The 14,325-nt window shown below is 34.5% G+C and overlaps 1 protein-coding gene across 3 annotated transcripts in view; it reads right to left on the bottom strand.

The window, feature by feature from the left end:
* Nucleotides 1–14,325, bottom strand: part of DIAPH3 (diaphanous related formin 3) — a 467,480-nt gene that overhangs the window by 311,878 nt on the left and 141,277 nt on the right. The gene's annotated exons all lie outside the window — the stretch shown is intronic.

The following is a 14,325-nucleotide window of genomic DNA, read 5'->3' as shown; positions in this document are numbered from 1 at the left end:
GATGAATTGAACATATCCTAGTTGAAAACAATAAATATCTATTGGATGGATAACATTTATCTAAAATAAAATAATAAAATAATTATCAAGAGAAACTTAAAGATCCAAATAACCTCAAGGTCAATAAAGGTCTTAAATCTGGTTAATAGGGTTGTTAATAACCAAAAATTATATAATGAACACTGCATAATTAATTTCTAGAAGTTAATTTATCAGGGAATTATTCTCATGCTTTGGCAAAAATTCAAAATTACCATATGCTATGTTTTAAACAGAAATAAATTACACAGCTCACTAAATCCTTTAATATACTGCTTAAATGATAAAAATTTTAAAAGTCACAAAATTTTTCAGTGCATGTTTAACACTTAAACTTTCGACTTCATTTTTTCATCTGTGGCTGAAATATATCTTTCATCATCCAAAATCTATAACATGGAAGCAAAAGAGATTTTCTCCAGAGAAGCAAAGCATTCTTTGTTGTTGTTGATAGTGTTATTTTTCTGAGTCTACCTAAAGTCTAGCAAGAACTACTGGACTACTGATCAATATGTTTAACCTCATGCTGTTCCCTAAATTGTCTTTTCTCCATCCCTTAAGGCAAGGTTTATATGAATTTAAAATACCGTTTTGGAGTAAGACACCAACAGGGGTCTCAGTTCCTGCTGGTTGAAATATATAGTAATTGTTATGTTTGATATCTAAGCATTAAAATCTGACCAGCATGCTTCGACTGTCAAAAGTTAAGATTGTTTAAAGTGAGGGTGAGGAATGTGCCAGAGGAGAGAGAAAGGAAAAAGAAAAACACACTTAAAAAAAAAAAAAAAAAAAATCTACCTTTCCAGTACACATTCACTCAGCTGTAACCAGTTCATGTCAAAAAGTCAAGTTTAAAATGTTTTCCCTCTACCTCCTTGCCAGTCATTACCACTATCCACAAACATTTTTTCAGCAATGCCATATAATTTTAAAAGATCTCAAAGAACATATAAATAATGCTGCTGCTCTATGTTCAGAGGAACTAAATCAGTCTCAATTACCCGGTTTCTAGAAAAATGCAAATTACAGACAATTCAAAGAAAGTAGCAAAAATAAAGAAATATAAAAACTAGCAGCAAATATCACCTAAATGAACAGCACATACATGTAGACAATGATAGCATACAATTGAGGAGAAAGGAGGTAAAGGATAATGCAAATTATTCCTAAGAAATATTCAAAAACTTAAAGTGGAATAGGAAATTAAATTGAAATAATGAATTTAAGTTAGATTTATAAAGCCCCTGCCCAATTCTAATCATAATTTGCCATTTTCATGGCTTACAACCTATTTAATTTATATCACATAAACATGTATCTGTGAATATACACAGGTATGCACTGAAACATATTGTTTCCTTATGATTAAAACATTCTACAATCAAGGTAAAAACTAAAGAGTTTCTTCCAGGTTTTTAACATGTAAATTGAGATATATGGACCTGTAGTATCACATGATTTCATATTAATTTAGCATACCAGCAGAAGTAGGTGCCAAAACAGCATTTATGCTGAATTCCTACTGACACTGAGAAAGGTTCAGAAACTACAAAGGTAAACAGAACATGTTGCCTGCCCAAATGAAGATAAATCGATACAATGATAAAAATATACTGTGTATTAATACAAGAGATATGTTTGGTAAATAATGAGATTATGGAGATAATACTAAATGAGAACAAAAACAGCTGAATAACAGTACTGACTCAAGACAGTCAGTACTGACTCAAGCATTAATAGTAAGGTGGCCTGATGAAGTAGACAAGGATGTTCTAAGCAGAGGAATTAACAATTTCAAAGACATGGTTCCTTTAACCAAATTACAAATAATGCACATTTTATGCATAGTTTGTCAGGATGAGATGGAAAAACAGGGGAAGAGGTCAATAGAGATCTGCTGGACAGAGACAGGAGCCAGATGAGGCAAAGCCTTGTGTGCCAAATCACAAGATTCAGATCCAACTAGAAATAGTGGAAATCATAATTTTATGCAAAGGAAGGGCAATAATACAGACAATGGATTCAAGATAAGTAGTTACAATAGAAGTAACTTTGGTGAGCAATAAGGAGGGCTTCAACAACATTTGAAATATAAAGAAGAAAAACTGATGGAAAGCTGATGGCTAGATGAACTTGGGGTTGAAGTGAAGAAAAGCAATTATTCGAGAACTCCCACTCTGAACCATTAACAGAGATACAAAATGCAAGGAAAGTAACAAGTTTTACAGGAGAATAAGATATATCCCACTTTTAAAATTCTGAGATTGAGATGTACATTAGGAATCATTTGTTCATTAAAAAAAATAGTCATTAAGTACCTACACCTTGTGTCAACTGGGGACATTAACAAACTCAAAAAGATAGAAATGAGGCCGGGCGCTGTGGCTCACGCCTGTAATCCTAGCTCTTGGGAGGCCGAGGCGGGCGGATTGCTCAAGGTCAGGAGTTCAAAACCAGCCTGAGCAAGAGCGAGACCCCGTCTCTACTATAAATAGAAAGAAATTAATTGGCCAACTGATATATATATAAAATTAGCCGGGCATGGTGGCGCATGCCTGTAGTCCCAGCTACCCGGGAGGCTGAGGCAAGAGGATCACTCGAGCCCAGGAGTGTGAGGTTGCTGTGAGCTAGGCTGACGCCACGGCACTCACTCTAGCCTGGGCAACAAAGCGAGACTCTGTCTCAAAAAAAAAAAAAAAAAAAAAAAGATAGAAATGAGAGTGAGATGTTCATCATAAATAAGTACTCTCCATGCTCTACTTGATGTTCCAAAAATGCAGCATAAGAGCTCTATTAAATTACATTATGTTATAGAAATTGTTTCAACACATGACAAAAACAATCTCTCTCCGGAGCTGATAAGGGTGAGAAAACAAGGAGATTCTGCCCTCCTGGGAGCACCTAAGTTAACTAAAGTTTCTATCGTTGGACATCAGATTGTAATCCACCCTCTGTTATTGGCTTACACATTTCATGCTTTTGAAGCCTATTTATTGGTGCATACTATGCACCAGACGCTGGTTTTGGTGCAAGAAATACAGCTTTGAAAAAAGATAGACATTTCTATGAGAAAAAGAGGAATTGAGACTGACTCCAAAGTTTTTGGCCAGAGTAATTGAAAAGATGAAATTTTAATTTACTGGCTAGAAAAGACAATGGAAAAAACAGGCTTGGGAAGAAAGAACAGGACTTTGGCTTTGGAGATGTTAAGGTGGAAATATCTATGAGTTATCCAAATAAAAAAAAGTTGAGAAGGAAATTGGATATAGGAGACTCCAGTTCAAAAAAAAGAATTTCCAACAGCAATACTAATGTAAAAACCAAGATCTCAGATGGAATCACTTAGGGAGTAGTATAGAAAAAAGAGGAATAAGTCATAAGGTATAAGATATAAGAACTGATTGGAGGCATTTCAATTGTAGGCTTGTATTTGCAGACTAGAGAAATATACATAAGTTAAAGAAAAGTACAAAGCCAACACAGTGAGAGAGAAGAGAAACAAGGAGATTGCGGTGTTCCGGAAGTATAAGAAGAGGTCTAAACAGGGAGAGTGATCAACTGCATCAAATCCAGTCAAATAAGATAGGACCAATCAATTACAACATTTTGCACTGGGCAAAATGAAAACACTGGTTATTTGAGAACAACAGTTTCTACAAAGGAACAGTTACTTTTCAAAGTAGAAAAATACTTGCCTTCTCACTGGTACCATATGCAATACTAGTAAACAAAAGCAACTAAAATTGGCTCTAAAATGTCCTTTTCTTTGTTCCAAATACATCTTTATACATTAGAAATACTGATGTTTGATCTTTGGTTAAACAAGTCTATGTACAGACATTTATCTATGTATTACAGATCACGACCCAATTTTAATGTTTTAGAAGCAACTACTGTAAGCTCACTTTGTTACTCCTGTCCCAAGTACCAAAAAGGTCTTAAAATACCTTATAAAAAGGTATTTTTAACCTAAACTTCTAACTGAAGGGTTATGTAGGTTTGTATCCATCTAAGATTTAAGATAGTTGAGAATTTCCTCAAGGGCAGCAGTAGGTTAAAGGTACAGTACAAAGACTGGGACCAACAGAGCCTATACAGCCTAAGACCAGGAAGGTGAACAGCCAAAAATGTACTGACAATTGGTGGGACAAATGCCACCAATGTCATAAACTAGGAAGGTAAAGACATAACAGGGGGCAGTAAAGTAGATAAACTCTAAACAGAAATCTCAAAGATATTCAATATGTAGGATAGAGCCAGTCAAAGGCAATCTTAAGAACAAGGCAAATGATCAAAGGAAAGTCATTAGAAGTAGAAAGAGGTCAACAGCAAGACAGAGGAACATGCCACTATCTACATCATTTAATCCAAAGTAGCTTCCTGCCATTGAAAATAAAGTGAGAAGATTTCTTCATATGTGAATACGTAGCACCTAAATTTCCTTTAGTACACAATTTACTGCTATCTATTTCTATACTCAACACAAGTAAGAAAAAACAAACATTTTACATGTTTTTTTAACCATTGGTTTCCGACCCTTTTTGGACAAACTTAAGTACAAAATTCAAGGTACAGTAATAGGTTTCGATACCTGAGCCCCATCCATAAAGCCTGTCCAATTTTTTTCAAAGGCCACCAGAGCAGATGTTTTCTACACAATTCTGTTGATGGGATTTAGAAAGTCATCTAACAAACAGCAAAAGCAAGTAGTCTTTATAAAGATTACTCTTGGGTCAACATGTTCGTCCTGGATATAAGTAGATGTCTTTACAAGTAAAATGATGGCTATACTACACTGTAAAAATATATCAGCTTCAGGAGCTAAATCTAGAATGAAAACAAGTATCAGTAAAATACTTAAATAAAAATTCTATCAGAATCTGCAAATACTTATTATCTGGGTCTGGAAGATACAGTTTAGACTGTTATTCATCTTCTCTACCCCAAAGCAGGTCTCTCTTTGCACAACCAAATTTCTCATTTATCAAGCAAAATGAGTAAACAATGCATAGAGAGAAATAGTTCATTTGCCTCCACTGTAAATAAAGAAATTCCAAAGATCTTAAAATTCTATACATGTGCATTAATTCAGAATAAAAACTAAACAGACTACATTATGTAGACCAACAGACATAATAAAGTATATAAGCAAATGTAAGTTCTATAATTTTATTTATACTTCCAATTGAATGCTTTGTAAATGATACAGTTAGGAAGTGAGTTAGAGCTTAAAGTCACTGCATATATCCCATACAGACTCAGAGAAATAAACTGCAGGACTCAAGAGGCTATAATTTACATGAATGGAAGTACTAAAGGACAAACAAACTTATACTTTTTAAAAATATTTATTCAGGCACTCCCTCTAAAGTACCATTAATTTTTTCTATGTCCTGCCATGCATTTTTTTTGAAACTGCAATTTTCATATAACATATGTTTAATATATGTTAGGTAGCTTTAAATTCTAGAGTATAAGCTTCTTAAGGGCAGACATATATTTCATCCATCCTTGTAGTTCCAATATCTAGCATAGCCCAGTACACAGTAGTTACTGAAAAATTAACTAATTAATGGGTTAATTATGAAACTTTGCAGTTACCTTTGAGACATTAGTTATCTCTGCGGTTGTCTATTGCAGCATAAATGAAGAAATGTATTATGTAGTAAATTATGCAGTAAATTCTAGAAAATGTTAATCACTAGTTTATACTTAGATGTGCTCCATATTATAATAAGTTCACACTAGAATATTATTTAACTGTTTAATGTATATTTGCATAATGGCATATGCCAATCCATTTTAATAAGTTTGATATTTTAATTGATTCATACTTATATATTAATCCTGCTCATGCAAACCTCAATAAAAGTAGTAGTCAAAACCGACAGGATAATTAAGACAAATTGATCTCTGCATCTTTCTGGGATGCCCTAACAATTATCCTAAAAATAAACTCTTTACAGATAATTCTCTGTATTCTTCAGTTGCCCCTTCATTAAGTGTTAGAACAATTTACTTAAAATTGAGAATAACTTTAGCTAATAGTGATGGGGAGAGGAGAAACTTAAAACAAAATATAGCAAATCAAGATGATTATTCAATATAGGAAGACCTTTACTTGGTCTTGAGCAAACTAAAAGCTGGGTGAATTTTGATCATTAAAAGAGTAGCGGAAACAAAATCAACTTAAACAAATAACTTGGCTAAATCCAGAAGGCATTTCACTTCTCATTTGTTTCAATGCATGTGCCCGATAGCATATTTGTCTGATTATTGCCCAATAACGAATTTCAAAGTACAGTGCTTATAACTCAATTAAGGATATTTTTTTCTACTGTTTTTAGTATTTTAGTGAACCTAAACTTCTTACATAATGAGGACATGTTCTTGGTTGTTTAAGAAAATACTGTTTTTTTCTAGTTTCTGAGAAATGGAAAAATGAGATCCAATCAAATTTTCAAAGATCTATTCTGTACCCGAACTAAATGAAATCCAGAAACTGAAGAGATTCTTTTTAAAGTTAAGAAAAAAAATTAATTGTCTTGCAGCAGCCATTAGAATGCAACTCTCAATCTTTGACTGCAGAGAGTATAAATGACCCTCAGCCCCATCACAGCATCTGAGCTTAAGCCACACTTCCCGGATCCTAGCCAAAGCCTGAACACAGCAAGTACACTAAACAGACCTATTTCTGGAACACACAAGACTTTGGCTCGAGGATTCCCCAATGACTTTGACAAATTCTCCTAGATCTTCAGGGTGACCTGAGACACTTTCACTCAACCTTCCCTCTCTCCCTCACCTGGGTTCAGAGCTGTATTGAGTTAGACAGTTTTTCCAGGCTCCCCCAACTCATTCTCCAGACTCCCTCTTAGGCATTTTCCCTAGTCCCTTGCACATCAAACCCCTTGCTTCTCAGGGGACCCACATAAACAGCCTTATTTCACAAAGCAAGTTTCAACAAGAGTATTATTTTCAAATTGTCTGATCTGTAAGTATTGTAACTGAGGCATATTCAAATTTCCTATTTCTTAAGTATTTAACATAACACTTTTGCTTTTCCTTGTTGTTCTATATATGTGAACACCCTCTGCACTTTCGGATGTTATAATGAGACGTGGATTAAGACTATGTGTATGCCATATACCTAAATAAGTATAGGACATAGTTTTCCTCTAATAATAACAGTTCCAGAGACACCAAAGCTTGGATTATATTCCTTGCTACCGTGCTTCCCTGAAAATAAGACAGGGTCTTATATTTATTTTTCCTCAAGAAGACATCCTTGGGCTTATTTTCAGGGGATGTGTTATTTTTTTTTTAAGTACGGTACAACAATCTACATTTATTCAAATATAGTTAAGTCATCTTCTTTTGGAACATCATCATAACTCTCCAAACCCCGAATTCCATCCTGAATTTCTTGCAACTCTATTTCCTTTAGAACCATTGGCCCCAATCTCTCATGTCAAGCAATAGAGCTCTCATGGGGCAGATGAGAAGGGCTGCTCATCTTCTTTACCACTCCGTGACGAAATGCATGGGTTGTGCAGAAATGCTGCGTAGCCATGCCCATCACTAGGTCTTATTTTGGGGGTAAGGCTTATATTGTTATATTGGCAATTGCTTAGAAATCCTGCTAAGGCTTATTTTATGGGTAGGTCTTATTTTCGGGGAAACATGGTATTGCTTCTTTGGAAACTATATTCCAGGGATTGACAACTATCTACCATAGGAATCATAGAAAGACTTATCAACCATCTACCACCTCACTCCATTACATCAATGTTATCACTGTAGCCTAAGTAGCCTGAAGATATAGTTGCATAACAATGTGAATGTATTTAGTGCCAATGCACTTTAAAATGGTTAAAATGGCAAATATTATTTTATGCATATTTTACCACAATTAAGAAAAAAAAAACTTAAAGAGAATAATGGCTTCCCAACAGTGAGTAAAGAAATTATAAGATCTGAATTATCTTTACTAGATAATAGTAAAAATTAGAGGTTGAGAGAAGCATAACATAAACCCAGCTAAGTATTGGTATATAAAGAGTATATTAAAATCAAATTTTTAGAGACCTGAGAAAGTTAAAGAATTTAAGCATATTGTAAGTGAGCAAACTAAAAACTAAAGATGTTACAGGTTCACATCAAAGCATCAAAGACAACCAAATAGTAGTTTCACCTCTCTTTCTGAAACAAGCTTCCCCATCTTTTCTTATTCATATAAGAAAAGATGCTCTCTGACAGAACTATTTCTCCTCTCTGGATTCAGAAACTTTGGAAAACAGGTTTCCCCTTTATTCACTAAAACTCCTGTGGTATCATATGAAGCAAAATTAATGAAAGTTTTATTCTGTTCAATCTACATCCAAAGTACAATGAATATATAGAAACATTAGGAGCTACAGACTGAAGGAAAAGCAGCCAAGAGGTGACACGAGGAAGTTTAGTGGGTCTGCTTTCTGTCACATGACATTTCTTCCTGGTATCTTACACTTCCACTTGTATTGCAAGTAAAGACATTGATGTTCATTTTTCTAAATGGTCTTTTCAAGGATGTTTATGTACCAAACAACCCTGAGAAACAGAGACAGTATCTCCCACCAGAGCAAAGGGCAAGTACATTTCATGTTCAGTATATTAAAGATAATGTCCCCCTGGTGGAGCAAAGCAGGTGGTGGCAGGCATGCTTACAGCTCATCATACAAGATTTGGGTTCTCTAAGCTCAAAATTTCTCTCCTACAGAACAACCTGCCATCTCTCACTAGAGAGCTCTGACTATGATCTGACTACCATTACCTAAACTATACTAAGAAGTCTGTCAGAATACCAGAAGATAGCTCTAGTTCCTGTGCTTCCCACACAAAACATCTTTCAACATCTCTGGATGTCTGCTCCATTGCAATTCCCATAACCGTAGTTCATTCTGTGGGATGGGTGAATGACACAGACAAAAAGGATTGGTTGGACTGACTTCACATAGTCTTCACACAGTCCCTCCAAAAATAAGGATTAAACATAATTGTTTCCTAAACCAAGAATTGTAAAGTGTATCAAGTAGCTGGGTGGCCACACTGAGAACCCTGTCATCCTGTAGTCCGTCAACTAAGAAAGGTCCCACCTGGAGGATCCCAACAACTACAAACAACACATTACTTCCGGAAGTATCATGTGCACCTTTTAAGTCTATGCATCTTCTGTGGAATACAGGCATTAACTTGCAACTCTCTTCAAAAACACCAAGTTTTATGGGTGGTCCTAAGAAATGTTCAAATGTTTAAAGAAATACTACCAGTGCATTATGCAACCTTCAAGCAACTATGGAGGTCTCTCCAAACTAAAGTTACCCTTGGTTACTCAGGGGAGCCTACTTGATGAAAAACTGATTCACCATGTGTACCCTGCAGGCAGTTATCCCTACAAGGGAGTCACTCCATTAGAAAAAGTGGTAAGAAATCTGTACCTGATTTAAGCTGAAGTAATCAATGACACCACCTTAGCCATAGAAGGCATTCAGGTCAGCTTTGACTCACTGGCCAGAGTTGTTATGGATGAAAGAATTGCCCTAGACTTCCTCCTTGCTGAACAAGAGAAAGTCTGGGCAATGTCTAACACATCATTCTGTATTTGAATTAATACTTTAGGCCAACTGGAAAGATTAATCGAAAAACTTAAGGAGAAAGCTTTGTTCAGTTGATAGATCTGGGACCTGGAAGGCAGGGATGAGGTCAATACTTCAGATAGGCTCATCCTGCTGCCTAGAGTCCTGCTGACTAGTAAGTAATTTTAATTAATATGCAATGAGATAAACTGAACAGATTTTATCATAGCCTAGATCAATCAGATCACTCAGTAATTACTGCCCATGATATAAAAGTTATGCTCCTTATGCCTAGGGTTTCTCTCTTAAAACACAACCTAATGCCTTCTTTACATCACACGATGGCCATGGGGACTGATACAAAGCTGATATTTGGGCTACTGCTAGTGCTAGTGCTTGTTTTAGACCTAGGAGTTCATGTCTTCTGACAAAACACACAAAAGTGTGGCAGACTAACATGTCAGTTTGTAAGCAGCAGAAAATCTCAGACCTCCCACCTTCCATGTTCTTGACACTCCCAGCCATAAGCCCATGGGGACTGGATCAGGAAGAAACCAAGGAAAAGGAAGGTACAACATAGTATCACTGTAGGGCTGAAGACATACACACCAAAGAAAAGGCAAACACGCTCCCAAAAAACTCTAGGATTCCCACACTCTGATTCCTTTCATGACAAAATATACCACAATTCAGTCAGCCAATTCAGTATGACCAATAGCAAGGGTTTCAACAAACTCTTTGGAATCTAGATAATTCATTTGATATTCTAACAAAGTTTGGCTCTGACAAGAGAAGACGGAAAACACATACAGAAAGGAAAAGGAAAAAAAAAAAAGAAGGAAATGAAATAACAGAAAATTAAAGTGTGGCAGAAACTGAAGACAGGTTAATCGACACTTATTCCATTCCTTTTCTACTAAGGAAGAACTGGCCAACATGAAGGGACAAACACACGAAGACTGGATCCTGTGATAGATGGTTTGGTTCTGCTAGGGAAACCATGGTAGAAAGTCTACTGTCTGTTCCTAGTGTCTCGGATGTTGTCCAGAATAGAGTGTTGGAAGTAGTGTTTCCATTAGAACATCGCTGTGATGTGGTATGGCATTTTTTCTTCTAGCTATGTACTATCCACATATGATTCCCTGGGCCTACCAGAAATTCTATAGAGTGCCCAATACCATTTCTGCTTAAATTACCTAGAGCAGATTATGTTGCTTACAGTTAAAAAACTCTACCTGATATATTTGAAAAAAGAAAAGTAATGTATGCTTTTAAGTCCTATATTTATATTTGTACTTTCTTTCTATATAATAAGATTCTCTAAGGCCTGAGAATAACTTTAAGCTATTCTGGGCGCACACAGCTTTTCATTTTCTTACTATACAGTATCAAATGGGGGGTGGGGGGAAGTATGCTCAATTCTGTCATAATCATAGGCAATCAAATTATCTTTATTATTATAATCAGACTAGCAAAATATCTAATAATCCTCTTTTAAAAAGTACTCTTTGACAAATATACTTTACAATAAAAGAGCAATAAAGATCTTTTTTATTTTACTATCTCCCATTTTCTCCACTTTAAAAGCAAACAATTGGTTTCTATTTTATTCAGCAACAAACAAGTTTTATTTTTAATTTGGTGATTTGCTAATATCACCCAGATTAGTACATTTTAATAAATGCAAATTATATAGCTAATGGAATAAAATGGGCACTTAGAGCAATAGCTTTATGAACAAATTGATAACCAGTTACCTCTAAAATATACTTTACTTGTGGAAAATTCAGAAAGACGCAGAGAAGAAAGTATTTTCAGATATTATTACAGTGTTACTTGATAATATAAGTATACTTGAAAAAAGAGCATAATCAGCAATTCTCAAAAAAGATAATCTACTTTTACCTTTTTTTTTTTCTTTTGGCCTAAGTTAGCATTCTGGAAAATGGTACCTTTTAGTCTTAACCTAAGCTTGCCACATGCTAGCTATTTCGCACATTAGGCTTAATAACAACGAAAAGCCTTTATTAGGCAATAAAAGCCACAATAAAATGGTTGAACAGGGAAAATAAGAATGTAGAACAATCCTTCCTTCCCATTGTCTATTCTTAATCAAGATCATGAAAATTTAACCTGAATATGTAAGAAAAATAAAAAAAAAATAAATTAAAATGATGCTAAGATAATCTTTTACTTCTTGATGAAAATTAAGCTTTAAAAACTACATTAAGAAATTTATTTTAGTTTTACAGCATATCAAAAAATTAACAATACTATTAACTATAGCAGTAAATGCAATTACTTAAAAGTAAGGCAATTAGTTTCATAAAAGCAAATATAATCACCCACCTATACCTTGGCAAGTTTCTCAAAAATTAAATCAAAATCAAATACATGACTTTCACAACTATCAAAGGACAATGTTGCTGCTAGCCCCAATCCTCCTCACCTCTATTCACTTAATATGGCAAATAGGCAGTAGTTTAAAAAGCAATCATCTCCACAAATGCTCACAGCATTATTCATAACAGCTAAAAAGTGGAAACAACTTAAATGTCTATCAACTGACAACGTATAAACAAAATGTGGTACATTCATGCAATTAACTATTATTGGCAATAAAAAAATGCAGGACGGATATATACTCCAACATGGATAAACTTTGAAAATTGTATGCTAAATGAAAGAAGCCAGTCACGAAGAACACATAGTGCATGATTGCACTGAAGTGAAATGTCTGGAATATGCAAATCTATAGAAATAAAAAGCAGATTAGTAACTGTCTCAGGCTAGAGAGAATATGGGATTGTGGGGTTACAGCTAAGGGGTAAGGGCTTTCTTTTGGGGGCAATAAAAATGTTCTAAAATTGATTGTAATAAAGGTTGCACACCTCTGAGAATATACAAAAACACTGAATTGTACACTTTCAACAGCTAAATTATACATTTATTTTATCTGAATAAAATTTTTTTAAAAAAGAAATCACTTCAAAACTGTACCAAATTTTTAGATAAATAGAATTTTTAAAATTTCTTTAAGTTTTAAGATCTTCTATAGACTAGTAACCTATAAAATTCCAAATTTTCAACAGACAGCTGTCTTCCTACAAATATTCATTGGCTAAATATAAATTTATCAGAACTATAGAAATGTTACTTTTCCACACTAAAGCACCCTCCATAAAATTAGTAACTATCCATAAAAGAAATGACTTAATTTACCCTAACATTTATCTAATTAATACATCTTGCCTTCAAGTTCATATTGGTTTAATTAGTAGTCAATTAAAAATCAAGATCAAATAGATTTACCTTAATGTCTGATAGCCAAAACAAATTTAGTATACCAAATAACCAACACTTATAAGGTTGCAATAGTCAAAACGTTCCAATTAATGAGTTGATCATGTCATTTACCTAGACAAAACTGGGCTTTGTTCTTATCAAGCCATTCCTCATCCCTTCCCTCACAGTTTAAACCTCAAGTGATGGATACTGTTGTAAAGAATGGGAGCCCAGTTTTACCAAGATTCTTAAAAACATTTTTTTCTGAAATAATTATACATTCATAGAAAATTGCCCAAAAAAATCAGATAAAGTAATTGTTCAACTTTTCTCTACAAAGTTTTCTTTAGGTTTACTCTTCATTAATTTTGTAGTGAATAAGAAGCCTGAGGCCAGATGAAAAGGAACTGGTCAAGGCACCAGATGACAACATATCAACTACACAAGGGAAAAACACAAAAACAGAAAAGAAGGAGGAAAGAGATGGAAAGAAGAGAAAAGGGAACAAAGGGGGAAATAGAAGAGGAGACAGGAGAGAAGAGACAGAAGAAAGTACAGACAGAAGAGAAATGGGGGTAACAGTACATGAACTGAAACCCCAGCACACCAAGTGACTGAAGGTGTGGGTCTATGTCAGAGACAAAGAACACATCCCAGACCTCTGATAAGCCCAGAATGAGTGAAGACAGGCTCTTTGCAAGAAGCTCCAGCAGGACCGATGTATTATATTAATAATAGAGACCATCTACTCACATCTTTAATCCTGCCTACTGCCAAGAGAAACAAATCACAACAAGGTTCCTCGCTTATATTCATAAACATTGTCAGCTGAAATGTCATCATAAATTTATTAATTTCATAGCTCCTAGCACATTCTGATTTTTCTTCAAATACTATGTTACTTTTTACTTTTAATTTAATTTTTAAAATTTAACATTTGGCATTTCTATTCCTATCATACCAGGAAAAAATAACATGACAAGCTACCCAAAGCTTTAAAGAAAAAATTATAACTTTTAACTTTTATTAAGCATGAAACAGATTTACTTCATATCTATCGAGCATTGGTTTCCAAACTTTGGTGCATGTCAGAATCACTTGAGGATTTTTTAAAAACTTCAAATGACTAGGTCACAACCACACCAATTAAATTTTAAAAGTCTAGAAGTGAGAATCCAGTATCAATATTTATTTTTAAAGGATGCTCAGGTTTGATTAATAATTATTTAACAATAATTACACTAATAAAAACCTAGTGTCTTAGATAAACAAACAAACATTGGTTATTCAGCTTAGATACCAAAATGTTTAAGTATAGGCTGGGTACAGTGGCTCACACCTATAATCCTAGCACTTTGGGAGGCTGAAATGAGAGAATCACTTGAGG

This window comes from Microcebus murinus, chromosome 13, assembly GCF_040939455.1.
Source record: "Microcebus murinus isolate Inina chromosome 13, M.murinus_Inina_mat1.0, whole genome shotgun sequence".
Classification (NCBI taxonomy): domain Eukaryota; kingdom Metazoa; phylum Chordata; class Mammalia; order Primates; family Cheirogaleidae; genus Microcebus; species Microcebus murinus.
The sequence above is the reverse complement of the archived record's forward strand: the minus strand, read 5'-3'. Positions and strand labels throughout refer to the sequence as shown.